This window comes from Marmota flaviventris, chromosome 20, assembly GCF_047511675.1.
Source record: "Marmota flaviventris isolate mMarFla1 chromosome 20, mMarFla1.hap1, whole genome shotgun sequence".
NCBI lineage: Eukaryota > Metazoa > Chordata > Mammalia > Rodentia > Sciuridae > Marmota > Marmota flaviventris.
In genome coordinates, this window is record NC_092517.1 from 18315327 (window position 1) to 18321326 (window position 6000).

At 65.2% G+C, this 6000-nt stretch overlaps 1 protein-coding gene across 2 annotated transcripts in view; it reads right to left on the minus strand.

Annotated features, from left to right (window-relative positions):
• Positions 1–5092, minus strand: part of Fbln2 (fibulin 2) — a 39756-nt gene extending 34664 nt beyond the window's left edge. For both annotated transcript variants that reach the window (XM_071605892.1, XM_071605891.1), the window contains exon 1: positions 5015–5092. The gene's annotated coding sequence lies outside the window, so the exon portion shown is untranslated. The remainder of the gene's footprint in view (positions 1–5014) is intronic.
• Positions 5093–6000: the final 908 nt, after the last annotated feature.

Genomic DNA, 6000 nt, shown 5'->3' on the forward strand with positions numbered 1-6000 from the left:
TCAAGGAGCAGTAGCCCTTGGTGAGGGATGATCCCCCTTCAGTTTGCTTTTAACCTATCAGGACAGCAGAGAAGGATCCTGTGGTCCTGGTGGACCTATGATATCTCCAGACACATGACCCCCCCCTTTTTAAGAATGAGTGGGCAGGGGACAGAGGGGCCAGGAGGCCGAGGGGGCTTGATCCTGCTGTATTTTTTTGCAGGGGGTATTCTGGATTTCAGGCAAGTGATCCCACAGCAGGGGTCAAAGGTTTCCATCAGCAAAACAAAGAGAGTTTTCTCAATGATATTAAGTGTCAGGGGAAGGCCAAGAAGGTAGGCGGACAGGCGGGCGGAGACCTGGCACTCGGGCCTGGCCTCACTGTGCTGAAGAGGAAGCCAACACCACGGCCAGTCTCCCCAAGAAAGGGCACAGGTCCCCTCCAGGGCCTGGTGCAGCAGCCCGTGATCAGATAACGGCCACAGAGCCCCAGGGACTCCGGGTCAGAGGAGGTGGTGAGACCAACTTGCTTTCCAAGATAAGCAGGGAACAGATAAGGGGAGAGGCTGCCAAGTACAGAGCCAGCAGGGGACAGCCAGCCCTCTGCTGTCCAGGACACCGCAGCCCGGCCGTGGCCCATGTCTGCCATCCCAGCCACTTGGGAGGCTGAGGCAGGAGGATCACAATTTGGAGGCCAGCCTCAGCAACTCGGCGAGGCCCTGTCTCTAATAAGATACGAAAAGGGCTGGGACTGGCTCAGCAGGTGAGCGCCCCGGGGTTCAGTCCCTGGTACCAAAAAAGAGTGGGGTCCCTGGGGTACACATGTGCATGCAGGGCGTGTGGCAAAGCCCCTCAGGGTGTCCCTCTTGTCCCCACACACAGCCCCCAGCTGGGCTGTCCCCTCCAGGACACTGCTCTGAACAGAGACCAGCAGGTGCCCAGAGCCTGGACACTTGCACTCCGAGGACACCAAGAACGGAGCCACCCGGGGCTGGACACCCGCTCCAGGGCCAGCGCAGGGCTGGGAACTCAGGGCGCACAGGGCTCCCGGCCCAGCGGGAAGGATGTTGGGGGCCCTGACCACAGGGCCAGGGGCAGCGCCCACACAGACAGCGGGGTCCTGGGGACCAGGAGTGGGAAAAGGACCAGGTCAAGGGGCCACCACAGCCTGAGTCCAGCTAAAGGGACCACCAAGGTGCCTGGGGCGCTGGGCAGGCTGTGTCCACCCCTGCGTCTCCGCCCACCCTGGGGCCGGGCACGGCCACCTGGCCCATTTCACAGCTGGAACAATCGAGGCCGGAGAGAGGACCCCTATGACCTGGGCACAGCTCCGTCCCCGCGCACCCCAGAGCCCTCTTCCCACGGCCAGGCCGTCCCCTGTCCCCGCATGGACGCCAGCAGAGCCCCAGGGCCCTCAGGGTGGGATGACCGCGCCCCAGGCCAAGACTCCTGGCCGCTGCCCAGGGCGGGGGTGGCAGCCCTTCCAGACCTGGGTGGGGACGCTGGCCAGGGACAATGCAGCCCTGGGGGCGCAGCGGGCTCCCACCCTGAGGAAGGAAACGGCCTCCCTGAACCAGCCTCCCCTGCGGCCTGTGGGGACAGAGATGGGCGTTTGAGCCTGTTAACGAGGACAATGGTGCAAAGTGACGCAGAGGCTGACCCCCGGGCCTGGGAAGGACACGCCAGAGGAGGTGGAGAGTGACACGCACCATCCATGCCAGCCAGGAGGCCCCTCGCTGGGGACCTGGCCTCTGTCCCAGCCCATTCTCCTCAGCCTCTGGGTGACTGCGGGCAGGCACATGTGTCTGAGCCTCAGTATCCTTGCCCTGTCCCCTGCAGGCCTCCCACCTGCTGCTCTGTCCCCCAGTCCTGCCCCACACCCGACTGCACAGGGACCTCCAACTCCCAAGTCTGACTGCCTCCTGCTCCTGCTCAGAACACCCCAAGGCTGCCAGGCACAGGGCAGCACACCTGACATCCCAGCCACTCGGGAGGCTGAAGCAGGAGGATCATGAGTTAGAGGCCAGCCTCAGCCACTTAGCGAGGCCCTAAGCAGTTCTGCAAGACCCTGTCTCTAAATAAAATATTAAAAGTGCTGGGGACAGGGCTCTGTGGTCGAGGACCCCTGGTACCAGGAGACCCGTGGAGAAAGCAGAGCTGACCTGCCTCCCCAGGAGTCTGGCCCAGAGCACAGGGCCACCAAACTGGGACTCTGAAAGAGGTGCTGGCTGCCCCACCCACGCTGCCCACGAGGCAGCCCCTCCTCTCAGGGAACGGAGCTGGGAGCTGGCAGCCGGCTGTCCCTCTGTCCCATGGGGTCCCCCAAGTCCCTGTGTGTGGCATCTCATTTGCCGGGAGTGGCCAGGGGTTTAGGGAACCCGTTCCCACCCCGCAGCCTCTAACTGCCAGACACACAGAGCATCTGGTGCCGAGAGGACACACCCCAGAGATCCGGGAGGCACAAGGACTCGCCCAGAGATTTGGCAGTCTCCACCTGGTGGTCACGCGGGGACACGGTGAGCATCACACGGATGCAGGAATCCTGTGCTGGCTTTTATGGCCCCTTGAAAGGCCCCTTCAACATGGAGGACTAAGGCGTCCCCTTAGGCCCTGGTCCACTCCACCCTGACCCTGTGGGAAGACAGTCCCCATAGCTGAGCCACACAGGGCCAGAGGACTTACTGAGCACCTATTATGTGGCTGTCTAATATGGACCAAGCTCAGGGAATTCCCCACAGGGTCAGTGACACCCAGTCCTCCCTCTCTCATGGCTCAGTGACAGAAGAGGAGACAAAGACCTCAGGAAAGTCTGGGTTGAAACCTCTGTTCTTGCTGGGAGACCCTTCCTGGGCCTCCCTTCATCTGTCACACAGGGGCAAGCATGTGGCCTCCCAAGGTGGCAGTCAGCATCTGGGAGGAAAAGTGATGGATAAGACCTGATTCAGCAGGGGACGGTGGCCCATGCCTGTCATCCCAGGGTGGGGAGGCTGAGGCAGGAGGATGGAGTCCAAAGCCAGCCTCAGCAACTTAGTAAGGCCCTGAGCAACTCAGTGAGACCCTGTCTCTAAATAACATACAAAATAGGGCTGGGGACAGGGCTCAGAGGTCGAGGGCCCCTGAGTTCAATCCCTGGTACCCTGTTCCTGCCATCTGCCTGGGAGGACCACAGACCTCTGTCCCTCACAGTCCAGCATAAAGGCCACCCCTTGCGACTCCTATGCCTGGTAAGATAATGAAGCTTCCCAAGATGTGTGTGGGAACAAAGCTTGACCCTGGCCGTGAAGCCCCCAACACCCAACGTCCCCAGCAGTCAGAGCAAAGAGCAGTCCAGCAGGCCAGCCAGGAGCCAAGGAAGAGTGACACTGCCACCCAAGGGCACAGCTGCCCCACCCGATGGGCAGCACCCGCCTGTGGGTACCAGCACGACACGAGGATCATGAAACACAAGAGCCTGGGATTCTTTTTCTTCCAGAGAAGACGGAAATCCGGACTTTGATATGAAATCGGCCAACTTGTTAATGCTGGCAGCTAATTAAATTTTCTAGAATAATAATAACACGCTCAGAGCCAAAGCAAACAGCAGGGCGAGCCGCGGGGCTGGCGGGCTGTGCCTCCGGGAGAAGGTTCTCTGACTTCACCCCTGGCGCCCCACCCTGTCCTGCTCCAGATCAGAGTGGGGAGCCGGGTCTGGCCACTCTGCCTGCCCTCCTGGGGACGCGATCTTCACCCCTATTGTCATATGGAGAAGTGAGGCCCAGGGCTCGGGTCCTTCAGTCCCAAACAGGCACTGCTTCTCCTGGGTGCCCAGCCCCAGGGAACAGAGCCCTGCCTGCCACCCAGGTCCTAGGGGTCCCGGGACCAGCACCCTTCCTTCTTTGGGGCTCTGTTTGAACAAGCGCCCACACTATAGCACTTCCAGTGCCCACCACAGAGCTGGAACAAGAACCCTGGGGACAGGCTGGAAGGGCACCCCTAGTGGGGAGCAGGAAGCACCAGGAGGGGAGGGGACAAGAGACCGGGAGACAGTCAAACTCACTCCTGGAGGCTGAGCCCCTCCAGACCACCCAGATGCCTGCAGCAAGGGACCCTGGCCCAGAGAAATGCCCCGCCAGCCCCCAGGATTCGGGTTCCCCACCCCACCCAGGGCTGCCCAGAGACCCACAGGTGCTTGGGACCATAGGGTCATCAGTGCATGGGGCTGTGCCAGGCTCCGGTGCCAGATTCCCAGAGCACGGGATGTCACATCTGAAGGTATGTGAGCCACACAGATCGTGTGTGGGAGACATGTGTGGCCCATGTGACGGGGCCTTGCGTGTGACAGGCGCCCACGTGGGGTCCCCTGCTGCCGCCTGCGGTGGGGGCGCAAGCTTTTAGTAAAGACACCACCAAAAGGGTGTGCGCGACTGGGGACCACTTGCCCGCTTGTGTGCAGGAGCACGTCGTGCAGAGGGGCCCAGGGGAGGGGGTGCAGAGGGGCCCCGGGAAGGGGGTGCAGAGGGGACCCGAGGGGGGGATGCAGAGGGGCACCCGGGATGGGGTGCAGAGGGGCCGTGGGGAAAGGGTGCAGAGGGGCCGAGGGGAGGGGCTGCGGGCGCCTCTGGCCGGGGGCGGCGCTGGCGGGAGGCCGGGACGGGACGCGCCCCTGGGGAGGGTGCGAGACCTTCCGCTGCAGCGGTGTGTGTGGCAGCGAGAGGGGGCTGGGGACGGGGTGGCGGGGGTGGCGCCAGCCCGCGAGGCCCCAGTCTCCCCTGCCGAGGTGGGCGACCCGGGGGCGGGGACAGACCCGGGGGCGAGCGCAGCCAGCGCGCGAGGGAGTCGGCGACAGACGTGCCAGGCGGGGACCTGCCAGCTGACCCGGCGCAGAGCGAGGGCCACGCGGGCCGGCGGCGGCGAGGCACGGGCAGCCTGCGGGGTCGTCCGCCCGTCGGCCCGCGGGCTTCGCAGCGCCCCCCGCCCCGGGCTGCGCGAGGCGGCGGGGCCGGGGCAGCGCGGGCGGGGACCGGCGGCCCGGGGCGCACGGGGCCGGCGCACTCACCGCGGGGCTGAGCTCCGCCCGGCGTCCGCGTCCGTCCCGTCCGCAGTCGGCGCGTCGAGAGCCGGGCGCCCCCAGGCTGCGCGCGGCGCGGGGCGGGGCAGGGGCGGGGCGATCAGGCCACGCCCCTGGTGGGAGGGTGATCGTGTCACGCCCCTTGGGCGGGGCGGATAAGCAGGCCACGCCTCTGGGCGGGGGCGGGTGAAGATGTCACGCCCCTGGGCGGGGCGGAGCAACCAGGTCACGCCCCTGGGCGGGACTGGTGAAGAGGCCACGCCCCGAGGGCGGGGTCTCGGCCCCATGGGCCGGCCAGGGCGGCCGGTGCAGACCCTCCTCCTCGCGCTGCGGCAGAGCAGGACCTCGCCTGGTGCCTGGAGTCCCACATCCGGCCCCATTGCCAGGGGCGCGCTGGGGAGCTCCGGGCTCAGCCTGCCTGAGCCTCATCGTCCTCCTGGACCCCTGACCTGGGTGTCCGTTGACAAGGCCCCGGTGATGGCCTGAGGACCTCGGGGGTGGCCCGGCAGAGGCCCACCGCCTCCATCCAGCCCCACCCTCTTGGCTGCCTCTCCCGGGAGTCCCCTGGCACCCTACCACTGCAGGTCCTCGGGGACACAGCGCCCGGCCAGGCTGATCTCAGCTGTTAGTGGGGAGACGTGGAGACCGGGTCCCGCAAACTATAAACTCAACATATCAACTCGAGGGGCTGAGACCACGGGCCCCAGTGGAGGCGGGAGGGGAATCCACCATCTGGTCCCCACCCTCCACCCTCAGCAGATCCAAGCTGCCTCCCAGGTCCTTCTTCTTGGCCAAGGGCTCAAACTCCTGTCCAGATCAGGCAGGCACCCAGCACCCCGCAGCCCGGGGCAGAGGGCCTGGCCCAGCGCCCGGGGGCCCTGCAGCAGGACTGTGGCAGGGGCCCAAGGTCAGGCTCCTTCCTCCGCACCCACCTGGCATCCCAGCGACCAGCCAGGCCCCAGCAGAGGTAGTGA